The 18,784-nt window shown below is 41.6% G+C and overlaps 1 protein-coding gene and 1 long non-coding RNA gene across 4 annotated transcripts in view; one reads left to right on the top strand and one right to left on the bottom strand.

Moving 5' to 3' along the window:
* LOC115366174 (uncharacterized) overlaps positions 1-18,784 on the top strand; it is a 95,410-nt gene that overhangs the window by 48,145 nt on the left and 28,481 nt on the right. Inside the window, exon 2 of the long non-coding RNA XR_003928819.1 lies at positions 3,841-3,844. This is a non-coding gene — a long non-coding RNA (uncharacterized LOC115366174). The remainder of the gene's footprint in view (positions 1-3,840; positions 3,845-18,784) is intronic.
* Positions 1-18,784, bottom strand: part of il1rapl2 (interleukin 1 receptor accessory protein-like 2) — a 583,827-nt gene that overhangs the window by 549,188 nt on the left and 15,855 nt on the right. For 2 of the 3 annotated variants that reach the window (XM_030061478.1, XM_030061480.1), the window contains exons 1-2: positions 16,811-16,821; positions 16,433-16,434 (exon numbers count right to left, since the gene is read on the bottom strand). The exons of the other annotated variant lie outside the window; for it this stretch is intronic. The gene's annotated coding sequence lies outside the window, so the exon portion shown is untranslated. Of the gene's footprint in view, positions 1-16,432; positions 16,435-16,810; positions 16,822-18,784 lie in introns of those variants that run through there. 3 annotated transcript variants of the gene reach the window in all.

Here is an 18,784-nt window from a genome sequence, read left to right as displayed (position 1 = left end):
ACAGTGAGCGGAGACACGGAGACAGAGGAAGCAAAACAAGGAGACATGACTCGGTTTCTTGTAAAATGCCCCGAAGACTTGAATATGTAAGGTGGCATCTGGGAGCGAAGATGGAGAGATCAAGAGAGAGAGAGAGAGAAGGAGAGGGAGAACCATGCCGTCACACCTTTTCTTCTCTCATTCGCTCTCAAAATAGTCTTGTCTTTTCCTCTTCATCTAATAGAATGTAATATATGTGTGGGGACATTTAAAATGGTCTCTCAGTGACAAGCATTTTACAGTAAGAAGGTTAATTATAGCTACTTTAAATTATATTAAACCTTTTATGATGCAAAAATATACTCGCACTCACAAATATAATCTGTCATAATAAATTTTAATGAATCCGTGAGCCATAGGTAACTACTGAACTGTCAGCTGAAAGGTTGCAGGCACATAAGAGAAGTTGCATGCCTCACTCTCCAGTGCACGTCTGAGGAGAGAGAGTCTGTTTGCATCTCCGTGTTGCAGATGAAGGTGTCGCATGTGTTGGGTTTTCTCCACTCACATGTAAACTGAAATGAATGTTGTTATGCTGGCTCTCTGTGAAGCCTCTGTGAGGGAAAACACTTAGTCAGTGAATCACCATGTGCTCAGAGTGTGAGCAAATCGATCGTCGGGTCCGTCCGTCTCCTTGCACAGCTGAGTAACCAGGGAAACCACTGTCCGGCATCACAGCCAAGAAAAGTTGGCCACAGCTGAACTTTCCATGGTCACTGGCAGTCGATAGCCCGTCGGACATCCAGGCCTCCATGTTTCCCTGCTTGTATAATTTAGTTTCATTTCTCCTTGGCAATTGCAAAACAGATAAGAAGTAAATACCAGAGCAGTAAAAATACATGATATGTTCAAAACTTGAGGCTGCAGACCAAAACACAGATACGGTCAGAGTCCCTCGCACCGCCTGCAGTTTATGAGAATGGAGCGAAGCATCAAACCAAAAGGCTCGTAATGTGAACTCGCTGTCAGCGCCGCAACAAAAACGCATGTTGTTGCAAAAGATAAACGCATCCAATAAGTTTCATCTCTACTTTAGAGGCATAACATCCGTGTTTATAACTCACTGTTTGCAACAGCACAAATACATTATGAGGCAAAGGGCGCTGGAGAGGCCACAGACACAAAATCTTAAAATCGGGCCCACGGAGTACTAAATCAAGGTTATGAAATAATGAAAACTAAAACCAGGTCATGCAATCCTAATTTGTGCAAGCAATTGAACTTACTGAGCTCTTGAGTTCATAAAATTGTGCCCATGTTTTGGTTAATTTGCACACTTGTTGAAAGAAAACACGCTGACGAGTCTGGATAGTGGCTCTTGGTTAAGGTGTATTTGACATCGGGGTGTGTTACAGAGACATACTGAGTGTCATCGCAGTACAGTGAGCATGAGGATCCCATTCCATACCCTGATTTGTGTGTGATAAGTCACTGAATACAGTTTACATGATGATATCCAAATTTTTAATGTTTTATGAACTGTTATAATTGAACAATAGTGCCCACATGTTTTGTGTGATAACGTGGTCACAGTTTCATTCATTTGAGAGCTCAAGATGGCAAACTGAGAGCTCAAAGCAAGTAAATCATGTAAACTGATTAGTATTGTGACCTCTAGTCAGTATTTTGTAGCATGACTAAGCACATCATGTTCACAATAAATAAATAAATAAATAAATCTGTGGCTGTAATGAAGTAAAAGTGAACCAAAGAACTATGACAACTACTTAATAATATTCAATAATGTATAAGAAGCTGATCCTGTGCAGTACTGTTTTTTTTTGTTTTGTTTTGTTTTGTTTTTTTTTTGGGAATTGCACATATCCAGTTCAGCTTTTTTATTTTGAACTATAATTTGTTCACTGCAGTTCCTCTTCCCCCTCCTCAAAAAAATGAAATATGTTGCTTTTTTAAATAAAAAAAAAATTAAAGGCTTTTTTTAAGTAAGAAAAGGTATTAGTGATAACATTTTAAAACTATATGAATAATATAAAAATGTGAAAAAAAATACTAAAATATTGCCTTTTAAAATATTATGAAATTAGCAAAGAAAAAAATAAATTTATGTAGCATTGGAATGCATAAGACCAAAGTAGCCAGTTTCATTTAGCTTTCGAGGATTAACATGGCCTGAAAGCATTGTGGGTTACTGCACTTGTTATATTACTCAGTGACAAAGGACGAATATGAGCCCTGAGGCTGGAACCGCTGCTTTAAATGGAGGATAAGAAAACACAGTGCAGACTTAATCTTGATTTTTTTTTTTTTTTTTTTTTTTTTGTTAGCACCAGTGGTCAAGGTTGCCCCCTGTCCTCACCGCTCATCTTGCTGGTGTCTGCACACCGTCAGCATAGTTCGGAGATAAGACTCATTTCCTCCATTCACAAGAGGCCATTCGCCTCCATTCATTATTGATCAATATAGATATGTATAAAAAGAGATACTCCATCACAGTGAACATGAGGCCTTCAGTTGAATTGGTCAAACTTTTCTGCTTTATACCTATTTCATTTGATTGTGCTAAGTTGAGGGTTTTCACATTAGTCAGTACATTACATCACACTCTGCCTCCCGCCTGTCACCCAACACCCACAGGAGGAAGTGGAGGGAAATAATCCCTCAAAAACATTTTGCCTCTCAAACTTTTTTTGTCATATCCATTTTCTTATTTAAGGTGTTAGCTCTGACAGCAGTTCATTTCAAGCAAGTTTTTTTCGACACCAGAAAGTGTGGATTTTAAAAATGAGTGAAATGAAAAATGAGCTAATCAAATTACACACAGCACGCACTGCCAAACGTTTGAGGAAAATATAAACTCGATGCAGACAGAAGTAAATGGACTGTCATGCTAAATGACACCCTATTCTACTTCGAGTGCTGTGTATAGTAAACCGCGATGGGGTTGTATTTTGTCTGAGAACTCGCTGAAAAACAATGAAGGTAGTAACAAGGCTCGCAAGAAAGAAAGTAAGTGAACGCTCCACTTCCCAACAGTCACCAGGTTCTCCATTGAGGGGCTTAACAACACACACTTTGTAAATGATTTGCTCTTTGAGAGTTATCCTACGAATTTTTTTACCCACCCTCTCACATCTAGACCCAAGGTTTTATGTCTTCAAACAAAGAGACAAAAACTGGCTGTTCTAAAAAGCAAACTGCTTAAATTGTGTATCAAACTGCAGCAAAGGGAAACAGCACCTTCACTTGATGAACAAGAGAAGAGGAAGAGGCGTCATGAAGGCTGTGAAAGCCGAAACACATCCCCCTGTCCCTCCTGTAAGTGACAATCAAACGAACTTCATGAAACAATTCCTTTGCAAATCCAGACCAGTCAGCTGGGGTGAGATATTTCTCTTTTACAGCTGGGAATTATGAAGATTCATGACGGTGATGGTGGTAATTATCGTCTGCAAATCATGTTCGTGTTCGTTGTTGATGTAGTGCCTTATTAATAAAAATAAGTGAAGCTTGTATTACTGTGGTAATTTAACTTTTGTATTTAATTTGTATTCGTCAGGTGGGAGTAATTTAATAAATCCGTTACTGCAATAAAGTAACTTTCTTTCTTGCATATTGAGTACTCTTTGAAGTCACTAATTATATTTGAGTAGTCTATGTTTTGCCTGTCGTCTTCACAGGATTTGCTGCATCCATAACAGTAAAATTTCTTTTGACTTGTATTAGAAACTGACTCTTTGTTTTTTCTTCTTTTTTCTTGTTTTGTTCCATTTTTTCTTCTTTTGTTTGGTAAGGACAACAACATCACTGACGCTGATTTTAGATATGTCGTCGAGGGAGAAGGCAGGTTCTGCTAAACGCCACTGCGTAGAGGTGACCCTTTCAGTGGCTGTGAAAAAGTGTATTGTGGAATATAGAAAAGCTTTGGGACAGGAAATGTGATTTTTTTTTAACATTGCTGTTAATGACTAGTCTCCTTTTATGGTACCTCCTGCCTCTTTCCGGTCATTTCCTTCAATCCCTTCATTTCTATCAACGCACCGTGGGATTGGACACAATCTGTTCTTGTTCAAAGACGAAACTTCAAAGGGCCCCGTCCTGAGAGAGGAGCCTCACATCCCAGCGAGCTGCGGGGCCTGGAAGCTGTTTGGCCATGATCAGGAGCCCAAGTGATGCTCTGATGATGAACGTGGAACTTGAACCTGCTAACCTTTTAGACCAATTAGCGTCACATCACTTCTGAAACCAAAGGTGTCCCTGCGCTCGACAGACACACATACTCACACACAGAGATTTGTACACACACAGGTACATACACTAGGAAACACACACACACAAACACACACATTTTGACTCTCATCCCCAGCCCCATCTGTTGCGTGGCCCCTGTCAACCAAATGTCACCTGATGACATCATAGGCCTGTCAACCTTTCCCCTCGTCTCTCTCTCTCTCGCACGCACACACACACGCACACACACGCACACACACACACACTCACACAGTGTCCTCATGCTTAGACACAAGCAGAACGCTCCATGTGACAACTCCTGTCCTGTCCTTTCTCTTCTCGTTTTGTCTCATCCTTTCCTCTCCTCTTCTCCTCTGCGTTTATCCTCCATCCTTTCCTCTTCCCAATCTCCTCCCCCTTTCTCCACCTCCCCTCTCCGTAACCTTTTTCCTCCTTTTCCCTCCTTTTTCCTCTCTCTCTGTCCCCCTCTCCTACTTCTTACCTCAATCCTTTCCTCTGACATCGATGCTCACCTCAGTTTTCTCCTCTTCTTCTCCACTTTCAAAACCCTGTCCTGTCCCCTCTTCCCCGCCTCCTTCCCTTCCTCCCCCAGCTCTCCTTCCTCAGTGCCCTTCACTTTACCTCCGCCCCCCTCCTCCCCCATCTCCTCTCCTGTCCAAGTTAACTTTGTTAGAGTGTGCTCAGACTTTTTTTGACTGTTTAGTTGAAGTGACACAGAGGGCTTATTCACACCGTTGCCTGTCCTCTCTCTCTTCCATCACCCGGTTCTCACACACGCACCCACACACACACACACACACACACACACACGCATGCACACACACACACACACACACACACACACACATGCATACACATGCACAAATGCATAACATCACAAGCACACCTCACTGACCCTCTCTTATACACATGCTCAAGTAGATACCTGCACACACAAGCATGTGACCACACACATTTGTTTATAGGTATGCACATGGACACAGTGCATTTACAGACACACACACACACACACACACACACACACACACACACACACACACACACACACACACACACAAGCAGTTCTGTGCATCATCAGAGTTCTTTTCAGCATGACTTAGAGTCCTTAATACTCTAATAGCAAAACATTTTGTGCCAGTATGACAAAAGCTTAAAGGCAAACTCAAAAGATAAACAGAGACAGAGAGAGAGTTCCCCCAGACATAATTCATATATTATCATATTTACTAAGCTTTGCCGCAGAAACCTTTTATCTTCAGAGAGACAACATCTCAGGGGCTGATAAATCTGGATGCTTTCACAAGGCATTTTTTTTTTTCCTGGTTCAGTTTGGTATCAAGGTCAGGGTTGGGGCAACCTAAATGTTACCAGCTGGAAGATGAATACTCTCCATGCATGCAACAGTGACTGCCAAAGTGTCCTTGAGCAAGGCATTCTGGTGCAGCCGCTCAGTAACTAGCAGCAGAGGACTGTGGTGTTACTGGATGAATGTGACGGTGGAGTAACGTTATACACACACAGGCAATGATGCTAGCTATTTAAAACATAAACACCCCTTCCACTCATTTTGAACATGTACATTTCTTCTTCTTAAAGGAATAGTTCACCCATTTTGAAAAGTGTGATTTATCTCACTTACCCCTAGCTATTATAGGAAAGTAGTGGTGCTATTGTCCTCTCATCGTTACTGAGTGCTGGATACTGGATGATCAACATCCACAAAGATCTGGTAACTTCTAACAGTGAGCATTTGGAGCATCCAGCCAGAATCCTCAGTAACAATGAGAGGATGATAGCACCACTACTGTCCTGTATAACAACGAGGGGGGAGGAGAAATAATATCAGATTCGTCAAAATGGGTGAACTATCCCTTTGAAATCAGACATCAGACAGCCATGACTCTCGAGGTGATTTCTTAAAGAGACAAATCTTGATGCTGCCTCATTAACACCGAATAGGCGACTGATTTGTGGACACTGTGACAGAGCCTAATGTGATTTTTCAGCAATATGAACACATTCTTTGCTTAACAGTTTTTAGGGACAGCATGAAAAAAAAAGCTCATTTGGGGGAGTAAAAACTCAACAACGGCCCCTCTTTTACTATCTGTCAAGCAGCTCCACATGCATCACAGCTGAAAGGACTTGTTCACGTTCACATAATATTAATTAAACAGTCTAAGATGACAGGGATAACTTTTTAAACAGTGTTATTCAGTGGATTTTTTTTTCCCATTAAAGTCATGTCGCATTAAAACCTTTAACTCTTTTTGAAGGATGTACGCTGCCCAAAACTATGCCAAAAAAGATAGATCCTCATTTAAAGGGGAATACCACTCAATTTAAATCAACCACCACTGCCATTGTTAAGGCCTAAAAAAGATTAATCATTAATTAATTAACAATGAAGGCCTCTTCCAAAGCTACAGACCAAAAGAGACAATCTTCTATGTGGTGTGGACTTGTATCTGTAGTGTAGATGACCAATAGTAGCAAGTGTATGGCTTCATACTTTTATCTGAGGTAGTAAGTCTACTTTTAACTGTGCTGCCATGGTGACCCAGTTTCCTCTCTCTAGTCTTTCTATCCTTGGATGAAATACAATATTGATAGAAATCTAATCTTCACAAATCTAAAATCAAATGCAACAAGTCTAGACAGGAGATTATTTCTAAAAGGAAAGAAGGTACCAGCATTATAATTCACAGGCCTATATGTCTACAGGGACAGAGTTTAGACGAAGCAGGACGGCTTGATATATTTAAAACTTGACTCCCTCAGGGAAGGTTTACTGAGCACACTGCTCCTCTTCTCCTGCACCGCACTTCACTCTCCCACTGCCACACACATCCACAGCTGTGCAGCCCAGTCCAGCCCGGCTTCTCCTGTCCTCCTGCAGCTCTGCACGCTGGCACTTTGCTCAAGGGCACTGACAGTAGATGTTTATTACTCCTTCACCTCCCCCGTCAGACTTAAACGACAAAGTTGCAATCGGGACAAGAATAGCCATCAAACAAAGCGCTTAAAGACACTCTGTGTTCTATTAATAGACTACATTAGAGGAAATTGGCAAGTAACACTTAACGTATTTTTGTATTTGTGTTATTATGGTACACTTTATATCTTTTTCTCTTGCCATTAATAGGAAACAAATGAATCATGTGAAAACGATGTAGTGTAAATGGGTCTTGTGAATCAAAGCTGCATAAAAAGGAGATTTGATCCTTAATTATCTGTTGCAGCAGGTTGTGAGGTGTGTTTTGAAAAGGCAATACTATCAGCTTCTGCCAACAAGGATATACAACATAGGAAAACTCTGACCAAACAGTAATAAAGACATGCTGCTTTGAAAGATCACGCACAACCACACACACAATTGACACACACAATGCAGTCCCATATTCATTTTATAACAGCAGAAATGATAGATGAATAGCAGCATTTTATACATCACATACACACAGCAACATTATCACCTGTTGACCAGAAGAAACTCAAATGTCTCAAGAATTATACACTGTGAATGAATTAGTTTTTTAAAATAGAAAAATTGTTGTTGTTGTTGTTGCTGATATTATTTTTGACAGCACAGCAGACCTCCTGTTGAACACATTAAGTGAGAGTGAGTTTGATCAAGGGGAACTGTTGCAGTACAAAGTGGCAGATTTTAAAGTAATTATGGATCATTACTGACCCTCTTTCCAGCCCCTCTGCTTCCAAAGTCACAGGATTACTTCCTTTCCTAAAACTGCCACTGAATCACCATGCAGCAGCACGACGTCCCACGTTCGTTTTTCTGCCGGGAGTGCAAACTAACCAGTGTGACACAGCTGCAGCTCTAGGAAAGAAAGAACTTCTGCCATTTTTGAAGCAACGTGGCTGGAAAGCGTGCCAGTAATGATTCAATGACAAACATGAGTTGCTGTGCATCCGTCAAAACATTTCTCCAGTTTCGGGTCGCTGCTCAACATCGTCCTGTTAGCTGGTCATTCATTTTGGAGCAGCAAACTCCCAGTGAGGTGCTCGTTCTTGTGGCAGCAAAGGAGTAGATGGGCCAAATTTGGAAAATGCATTACACTCGCATGGAGCAGCAAACACAACTGTATGGGGAAAAATATGAACTGACGCTTTAAAACAGGGCACAACATCACAACTGGTTGGGATCAAGAACTGAACACAAATATCACAGTAAACTGGGACAGTATGCATGTCTGTGCAGTGAGCCACAGGGACATCCTGCAATCCAAAAAGTTAAAGTCATGGGAAGGAGGGATATAATACGATTTCCAGACAGACCTTTAAGATTCAGAATGAAAGTTAGCAGGTCTGGGGAGGGAGATTAAGTTTTGATGACATCCTTCTTACACCTGAATCTGTGCTTAAACAAACACAGCAGATTAAAGTTTCATCACGGCTTCCCTGGTAGGACAAACAGAACGATGTGTCCTGTTCTCTCTGGCACACTCAGCGGGGAGAAACTCTACGCCCCGGCACAGAGCAGGGAAAGATAGACACACAATTATAATGGCAGAGAAGGAGAGAGAGAGGGACGAGAGGAGTGAAAAGGGAAACAGTGTCAACGTACCAGGGGAAAAAAGAAATGCAGAAAAAGACGGAACCGGAGAAAGACAGATCGGTGACAGAATGTGTGACGGGTTAAGAGACAGAAGGATAATTATCATGGCAGAGAGGGCTGGCGAAAGAGGGGCGGAGAAAGAGAGAAAATCAGTGGACAGAGAGGTAAATAGACGGACACATAATTATCACATTGATGGGAAGGATGGAGAGCGAAGAAAGACAAAGAAAGGAGGAGTTGAGATTTGCCGAGGCAAGCTGCATGCTGATTCATCGTCTGTCTCATTTACTTTCAGTCACTTTCACTTTTCTATGACTTTTGTACTTCACTCCCTTTTTCCCTCTTATATTCTATTTCTTGTTATTTGTTTCCTTTATATGTCATATTCTCTCTTTCTCTCCTTCTTTTCAGTGGGGCAGAAACAAATGTGAGTGCCTGAGAGATAATTAGTTTAGAGGGGATGAGAGTTTAAGATGCAGAAGGGGAGGAATAAAGTCAGAAAAAAATCAGAGGGGAGGGAGGAGAAGGAAATTCGAATGGGAGGAGGAGAGAGGGTAGGAGAGGCAAAGAAGGAGGAGGGAGCAGAGAGGAAGGAGTGAAGAACAGCAGAGGAAATAAAAAGGAGAGACAGGGATAACAAAATTTTCACTCGCTATAATTGGAAGAAAAATCATCACTCTGTGACTAAAAGCTGTCTTGAAACTCGGACAACATGGAAAATGAACCTTTTTCACAGACTAGTTTTTTCACTAAAAGTGGTAATCTGTGAGATTTTTTTTTTTTTTTTTTAAAAAAGCTTTTCCAGAGAACAACTGCAGGTCCGTGATGCCTTTTGGTTGTAAGAACTAAGAAGAAGAATAGTAATGAGTCAGAAGTGGTGCCTGTCCAGCACAGATTTTTCCTAGGAAAAACCCTCCAGATGTTCAGAACAGCAAATGTACTGCAGCAAATAGACTGACTCACAATTGTGTAATATCAGCTGTGAGAGAAAGTGGCATTTTATTACCCTACTCTATTACCTAACTATCCTGGGAGCGAGGCTCGTCTCAGCAGGGCTGTCAGGTGTTTTATAAGACTACACAAAGTTAGCACCTATTGTACCCTGGCCAGTGCTCGAGATACTTCCATTGTTATTAGGAGCATCAAACGTTCTCACGCCCACAGCAGCCTCTGTGATACCAGGTACACTCGGACAATGTGGCAAGGCATACGTTCAATCACAGACAACAAACCCAATCAGATAGACGATGACAGCAATAAGATCCTCCCTGACAAACCAGACAATTTTTATGCACATTTTGAGGAGTCAAACAGCTCCCCCCAAAAAAGGACTCCCTCTACCTGACCAGACAGTATTCCAGGGCAGACTCTTAGGGACTGTGCAAATCAGCTATCGGAGGTGCTGCCGGACATTTTCAATGTCTCCCTGAATAAGACAACTGTCCCGACAGGCTTCAAGACAGCGATATCATAATATCATCATCCCACAGAGGCTGAAGGAGAAAATGTTTCTGCTGGGCCTCAGCTCCCCTGTCTGTGACTGGGTCCTGGACTTTCTGACTGACAGACCACAGGTTGTGAAAGTTGGCAACATCTCCAGCATCATCAGGCCGAGCACCGGCTCTCATAAAGTTTCCATATCATAAAGTTTGCCAACAACACATTTGCCAACACAACATCTCTCATCAGTCAGGGAGACAAATCCTTGGACATGGGGGAGATGGGGCAGCTGGTGGACTAGTGTGGCTCAAACAACCTCTTTCTCAGTGATGCCAAGACCAAAGAGATGGTGGTGGACTTCAGGAGGAAGAAGTGGCAGCTCCATGGTGGAGAAAGTGTCAAGTTCTTCGGTGTCCACCTCACTGAGGACCTAACCTGGAGTCGCCATGTCATACTGGTGGTGAAGAAGTCCCGACAACGCCTTCATTTCCTGTGTTGTCTGAAAGGGGCAAGTGTGCCTCCACCCATCCTCACCACCTTCTGTGGCATCATTGAGAGTGTCTTGACAAACTACATTTCGGTGTGATTTGGTTCCTGCCACTCTGTGGACTGGACCAACATGGAACAGGTCAAGAAAACTGCATGGCAGGTAATCATTTTCCCCCCGTCCTTCAACAAGAGGTTCTGCAGTCTGCTGGCCAGAACCTCATGGATGAAGAACAGCTTTTTCCCATAAACCGTCTGATGCCTAAACTCCCTCTTACCCCCTCCACAAACACACCAGGCACTGCTACAAAGCTATTTTGCCTCACAAACAACAAACCATCCCAGGCCCCTGATAGCTGCATAGACTATAACTGCCCACCTCATCTATTACTTGCACTACAAAATATCTCTTTTCAGCATTTTATTCTCTTATTCACTTTAACTTATTCTGTCTTCCATTCTGATCCTTTGTTATATCTTAACTTACTCCAACTTATTTGCACTGACTTATATTTTCCACTGTCTTGAGCCCAAAGAATGTAATTTCATGCATACTGTTTAGGCCATAATAACTTTCAGTATAACTGAAACGGTGGCGTGAAATGACAAATAAAGACCCTTGAATCCTTGAATACTCAGCTCTGCAGTAAGTTCTTAGATACAGAGGGGGACAGGTTGGCTGAAAGAATGTGTGAATGATGTGTAAACACAGGCAGAAGCTGACATCCACACTATAAGATAACTACTCTGAATGCAAAAGAAGCATGGGCTGCAGGAATGTGGAACAATCCAAAGCAGAGTACCTGTTGTGACATTAAGGGTGAATATTTTACTAAGAATGATGTCCTGCGCGACGTGCCCAATGAAAAAAGATCACCATATGCCCACCTTAGATCGGGTCTATTACCCCTCCATATTGAAACAGGCCGGCATGCAGGCATTGCTGAGGTGAGTGGAATTTGTCAAATGTGTCATTGTTTTGTACTGTCCCTATTATAGTAAACAATGAGACATCGTGTTGGGCGAGGGGAATACAGAGGAGTTTTTTCAATGTTTGGAGGACACTGTAATTCTAAATTGATTGCGTGAACGTGGGATGTTTGGGTGAGCAGGCGAGTTTCTGTGGCAGTTACTCATGGTGTCATGTAATCCCAAAATCCAAAACCATACCATATTTTATACAACTTTTTACCATGTGGATGAATGTACGTTTTTCACAGCAGCAGTGACATTAAGACTCCATTCCATGAGCCTAAATGAAATCAAACCTTAATTAATGTTGGTAGTGACACCTGTATTTACCAATTTCATGTCAAAATGACTGCTGTGCGCTCTTTTCTGATTGGCTGAAGGGCATGCATTGAAACTATGTAACGCACATGATCGTCTGATTGCTGTTCTAAACTCACGCATAAGCCATTAAGTCTTGATCCAAAGTGTGTGTGAGTGTGTGTTTGTGCATGGGTATGTGTGTGTAGACATTAAGTTTTGGTTATAAATGTCTCTGGATGGGTAAAGGTGAAGTTCAGTTGGCCATAAAAGCACAACACAGGCCTAAACTATGTACTGCCTCTTATTGTATGCCCAATCCTATGCCCATCTGTTCTCTTCTATGTTTATTATGCACTTAATGAATTTGATGTATTGTTTTACCATAGGAACCTGCTGAAAAACAGTTCTTGAACTGAGTCAGGCTAGTCTGCATGGAACTGTAATGTTGCATTGTGACTTTCCTTTAAATAAACTTAAACTTAAACTTAAATAGCAACAAAGTGGAATCTAAGCACAGAGCTAACTAAGGTAGCCTAGACTAGCAGCACACCCCTGCCTAAAATATAAATTGCTTCAAAGCTAGTGTGTTATTTTGCATAACATAACATTAAAACCAACACATTTTTATATGGAGCCATATTTATTCCATTTAGGCAAATCCAAGATGTCTGCAATTCCATGACTGATTTAGCCAAATTAGCAAGTTTCATCTCTGTTCCTAGGATGTCTGACCAGTGTGAAAATAATATGGGTGGAAAATTCTTATCTTTAGAACATATCACTCCCTAAAGTCATTATTTCTCCTTATTACTTATTGTCAGCAAGTGGCCATAAGCAGCAGAAACCACTCTGAGGAGTGTAACAAGGTTTCAGTGCATTCCATGGGTCTTGTTTCCACATTGTGCACTAAAACCCTTTAATACACACCTCATCGTGGATTATCCCTTACATAACTGCAATTTAGAAGTTTAATGATGAATGTTCTCTGTTCGTGTAATCACATGGTGATTCTCATTTGTTTATTATGTCTTTTACTTCATTACTTTCTCTTCTGTTGTGTCTCTCCCACTCTTTGTCTCGCACTGTCCTGCTCTGTTCTGTCTTTATCTTTCTGTATCCATCTATCTCACCCCTAAGCTATACTGGAAACCTAATGAAAGAGGAGCGTAGTAGATCTCAGTTCAAACTGATCTACTGAAACCTTGTGAAATGAGCAAAATGTCTTAAAATGCAAATTTATGCTCTGTGCACAAAAAGTGAGAGAAATACATTTTCATACTACAAATGGATTACATAAAGGAGGCATGACTAGACATATGTAGTGGTCTAACATTAGTGCAGTGGAAAGTAAGGACTTAGGGTTTTTTTTTTTTTTTCAGCTCAGACTAAGAGAATTACCTACTGTACTTGAACTTTAAAGTTTCCCTTATTTAACCACAAAGATATCCTTTCCCTAACCAAACTGTTTTAGTTGTCTGAACCTAACCTTAACTTTAACCCAAGTTGTTTTACTTGCTTTCATTTAATGACTAACAAACATTTTTATGAGACAAACAAGTCAAAATGTCATTTTCACCTTCCTGAAACTGTTACATAATCCATTTCATGGTGGAGAAATGTCATCTCCATCTGCATTTCAGACTCCATGCTCAATTCACAAAATTCTTCACATTGCTGAGTGATCTCAAACTTTTTAAACCTCTTTGGGCTTTTTTTTCCTTTCTTTGACTCTGCTATATAATCATATGTAGCCTTGCCATAGCAAATAGGACGCAAGCAGTTCATTGACAGGTTGCAAAATGTAGTGATCCACCAATCTGTGCTCATCAGCCATCTCTAGGCACTGCCCTGTCTGACGTTGTTGTACCAACAGAGCTTCGAATTCTCAAAAGGATTACGTGACTTTGTGACTGCCAAACCCGTGCAAGACAAAGAGTGTAATTTACAAAGCTACCGCAAAGGGTGAAATGCACCCTGTAACTGAGCTGCTAAGCGAATAGCAACGTGGTGCATCTTTGCTATTTGGACCTATTTAAAATACGTAATATGCATACATTTAGTGTAAAATTGGCCACTCTCCATGACCATGTTATAGCCACACAGTTTGGGCGAATTTGTTAGCGTCTTCAGAGAGTTTTGCAGCACTGAGACCTGCAAAACCGGAGACCTTGAGACAGGCAGATAATGGTCACAAGTGACATGCAATTCATGGTGCTAACAGCGGCTGAAAGTATTGGATTTTGTTGCAGCGGCTTGTGTCCCAGTAGTGACATAAGATGATAAAAGAGTTGCTGGGGAACCTGTGATACACTATCCTCACTGGAGGACAACGTGACTCTCATCCCTCTTCTTAAACCTAACTCTCAACTGAAGAAGTACAAACTTTGCGGAAGGCCATATTTGCTGCTAAAGGTATACGAACCACTAGCAGGCACACTTAAGTCTACTCTAAGGGAAGACGCAGTTGCTGTTAAAAACAAATACAAGATCAGCACTCAGCACCGCCTGTAAACTCCTGTAATATCCCAAAATTCTAGTGCAGCCAGTATAATAATCTCTGTGCTTTCTTTAGAGTCCACAGTAGTGCCCATTCCCCTCAATCTGATATTCCACTTACATTTAAAACAGCAGGTTGACAATAAAGACCGTACCTTTGTGTATAAGGTTTTTACTAGTTCACATGAAATTGCGGAACTACATTAACGTTTAAAAAAATACCTCGGATCTCAGATTCCACATCGATTGTCCTGGTGTCAGTATTCCCTTCAGCTCCCAGATTTTTGCATGTTTATCATATTAGGTCAGCAAGCAAAATGCTATTACAGAAACATGATCACTTCACAGATGCCCGGTGAATACAAACAGCAATAACTTAGGTCTAGAAACAGAATGAAAAGTCTCATAGTGAGTCGAAAAAAAAATGCCAGCAAATGTGATTAAATTATTGAATTGACTTAATAAATGTCTGTGTGTAGATAAAATGTTTGATTAAGCCAAAGTTTTAATGTGTAAAAAAATGAAAACTTAACTTTTTTTTTCCACCTGCATGGAATGAGTTGGATAATATTTTGTGAACAACTGTGGGGGGAAAAAATCCACAAATAATTTCAATTTGAGTGTATATAATTGATTCAGATTTTAAAGAGAATTGTAAATTGCCAAATTGTGAAGCACCACCGCGGATGTAGAGCAAATCAAAACAACTGCCAAGCACAGGGGTGCATGTAGAGAGAGCAATAGAGAAAACAAAACAAAACAAAAAAAGTTCAAGATGGTGTCAAACAGAATCCCAGAGAAATTTGGTTTGTGGTGTGCTGTCTAACTTTCACCCCCACATAATCAAAGTCTGAGCTGTAGCAACACTCCTCTGAGGAGGTGTGGGTGCACAACACTGTATGTGCCATCAGAGCCTCGCGCAGCGCACTGACACGGGTGGGAAGACAGTAAACCAGTGACTTCTGCTATTGTTTGGTGCAAGCCACCGTGCTGACTCTGGAAATATGCATCAAATGGCCTTATGACATCTGTCACTCATGTTAATGTCTCATGATGTAGTGGCCAGTTATTAATGTGTATTAATAGAAAGCACGTGTAATTTTTAATAGTGCACCTACATGATGTGACATGGCAAATAAATGATAAGAGAGGGAGGGTGGAATATTTACATTAGGGGTATAAATGCATAATGTATTAAAGTTTTCTCACTTATCTGGGTGAATGACAGTGTGCGGTCTTGCTAATGAAGTAGTGAATTTATAAATGTTGCATCGAAGTAGTTTCTACCTGATAGTTTGGGCCACTTCCTACGGAGTGTCTCTCTTTGCCTACCGCTGCCTCTTCAGGGGGCTGATTGACAAGGGAACTAATGGCGGAGTCTGACATGCTCCTCAGCAACTCAGTGCCCTTATCTGTAACTTGGCCCGCTTGCCTAAGAAGGAAGAAATGCATAGCAGCTCTGATAAGACTGTTGAACCGCAGGCTGCAATTTCAAATCTAATATAAAATGACAATCGTGAGACTGCATTATAATGTATGTAAACAATTCAGGGCGTAGTTTCACGCCTGTTGCTGTGGTGGAGTCAAATGCTGGATGGAATGCAAAATGTGTATTAGTTCAGTGTGCAAAAAAAAAAAATGATGTGGCTCAGCCAAAATTGCCGCTTGTCAGTCACTGGTTTCCCCTTGGTTTTATTTTGCGTCACTCCTGAGGCGATCTGGTTGGTTCGATCTCTGTTGGCAAGTCGTCCTCCCACCTGGTGCACCACAAATCGAAGGCCCGGGACATAGTGGCCACCTGCACCGTGGAACCTCTTGACTTTCATTTCGGTGTCCATGCTAACAGATTAGTTCACAGTGTAACAGTTAATGATCCTACTGTAGAAACTATACTAGGCAAAAAAAGTTCTGCACCACTTTTTCTGTATATAATTTCTCCGTTGTAAAGCCCGATTCGTCCTCTTTCCAATGAGATACAACTTGTAAGGATCCTGCATTTCTGGAATGAGTGACACCGGTAATTGTGTGGGAAGTGACCAATTTTTTTTTGAGAAAATCCCCTGCAATATTTTTTCAGTTGATCATTTCTCCCATTTAACAATACCGATTGGTGTTGTCCCCCCTTTTTGAGGGGAGCAAAATCCCATTCATTGTGTTTTCAGATGATCATTTCTCCCCTGTGATAAGACCAATTGGATTTGGTAGTTATACTGTTGGAATGTATTATAGTATATATTATATATTTCCCACAAATTCTTCCCAAAGTCATGAGAGGCCAGGTGGCTGTTGCACAAGCATGTATGGAAAACGCATTTGATGATTTTTTTTTTTTTTTTTTTTTGTATCCACCCACTGTGCAGATAATTGAAGTTATGTAATGAAAGTAAAGGATAAGTCCTTATCGAAGCAGCCCTCATTTGAATGTGGCCATTTGCTGCATGTTATCCGGTCTCCCCTGTCTTTCTTGTCTCTCTCGCACTATCAAAGAAAAACAGACGTCTGTAAGCAAAATGTAAGCAGATCTGCAACAGCAGGTTAGCGGGAATCCAAAATAGATTCAAAACAAATACAAAAGACATTTGTAACTCAATAACTGTGTGAGAAACTCACTCGCTTATCTCATTATCTCATTACACTCTGACACTGTCTCTCACTCTCTGTATGTGGGCACATGCATGTGAGTGTGTGTGTGGTCTGATCAGCAGGGTTATATCTCAGGATGACAAGTCAAGCTACAGATGTGTGTGTGTGTGTGTGTGTGTGTGTGTGTGTGTGTGTGTTTTGGAGCAGGTATAGAGGTGCAAAAAATTGTGTTTTTTTTTCTTCAGATTCTCTCTCTCTCTCTCTCTCTCTCTCTCTCTCTCTCTCTCTCTCCTTTTTTCCACTGAGAGCAACACATTTCATCTCAGCTCAGTTTAATAGGTGCTTCATTAGCGTGGTTAAACTCATTTACATAGTCAAAGCATTAGGAGGAGAATTTACATATCTAAGCACAGGATGTGAACAGATATTACTGCAAAATGATTCGGCTTTTCTTCCTCTAGCCCTCGCTCTTTTCTTTTCTTCCTATTTCACTTCCTTTCAAACACTCACCACCCCACCCCCCACCAACTCACACACACACGCACACACACACACACACACACACACCCTTTCCCCAAGACCAGGAGGTGAAACATCAACCCTCCCACCCAGCTCCTCTTCTTCTTTCTATCACGCCTGGCTGATAAGATTTCAGTGTGTGGCATCAGAGGAACTCCAGACAAGCCAAGTTACCCCCCACTCCACACACACACACACACACACACACACAGAGCCTCCCTCTATGTCGCCCTGTAGGTGTCAGGCACTTTGTAAACCCACTGTTCTAATAATCGGGATGATTGCCACGCTCGTCCTCCTTCCCATACGCCCTGCATGACGTCGCCAGTGAAACGCAGCCGAGAGCGCCTGTGATTCAGCTTGATGTCAGTTTGGAGCTGAAGAGAACGGCTTTGTCTCCATTGCTGTTGCTGTTTTTTGTTAGTGTGTATGTGTAGGCGTGTGTGTTTGTGCACACTTGTGAGCAAACGCCCAAGTACAGTACGTGTGTTTGTGTTATACTGACTTTTTGGGGGGGAGGTAGTGCGGGGTAAATGGTGTGCAAGTGTGCGTGTGTGTGTGTGTGTGTGTGTGTGTGTGTGTGTGAACACTTGCGGTTGTGTGCAGGGAGTATGTTTGAGTATGAGCATGCACACTTGTGGGTGTCTGTGTGTGTTTGTGTGTGTGTGTGTGTGTATTGTTTCTGCCTGTGCAATAGCGTCAGTAATAATAGGAGGGATATTTTCAACCCTATTCACCAGCATACATATGGATATTTGACTGAGTGAATAATACATTTCTCTCCCTCTCCCTCTCTCCCTCTGTCTCTCTCCCTCCCTCTCTCTCTCTCTCTCTCTCTCTCTCTCTCTCCCTCTGTGTCATAATAATACAGCAAGGTTCTCTGAGATGAAGAGGTTCATTTCACTCTGCATTTCAGTCTCTGGGAAATTATGGACAAACCACACTGAATATGAATGTATGTGTGTATGTGTGTGTGCGTGTGCGTGTGCGTGTGCGTGTGTGTGTGTGTGTGTGAGAGAGAGAGAGCGAGATAGAGAGAGAAAGAGAGTAAGTTTTAGATTTGGTGGCACACTGGTGAGTCACAGATTTCTAATAAACGTCAAATGACTGTTTGGTAGAAGAAATACAAAAGACGTCATCCAGCTTGAAGTCGAGTCAGGTCAC

Source organism: Myripristis murdjan, chromosome 10 (genome assembly GCF_902150065.1).
Source record: "Myripristis murdjan chromosome 10, fMyrMur1.1, whole genome shotgun sequence".
In the NCBI taxonomy this organism is placed as follows: domain Eukaryota; kingdom Metazoa; phylum Chordata; class Actinopteri; order Holocentriformes; family Holocentridae; genus Myripristis; species Myripristis murdjan.
Note: the sequence above shows the minus strand (reverse complement) of the source record. Positions and strands in the feature narration are given on the sequence as shown.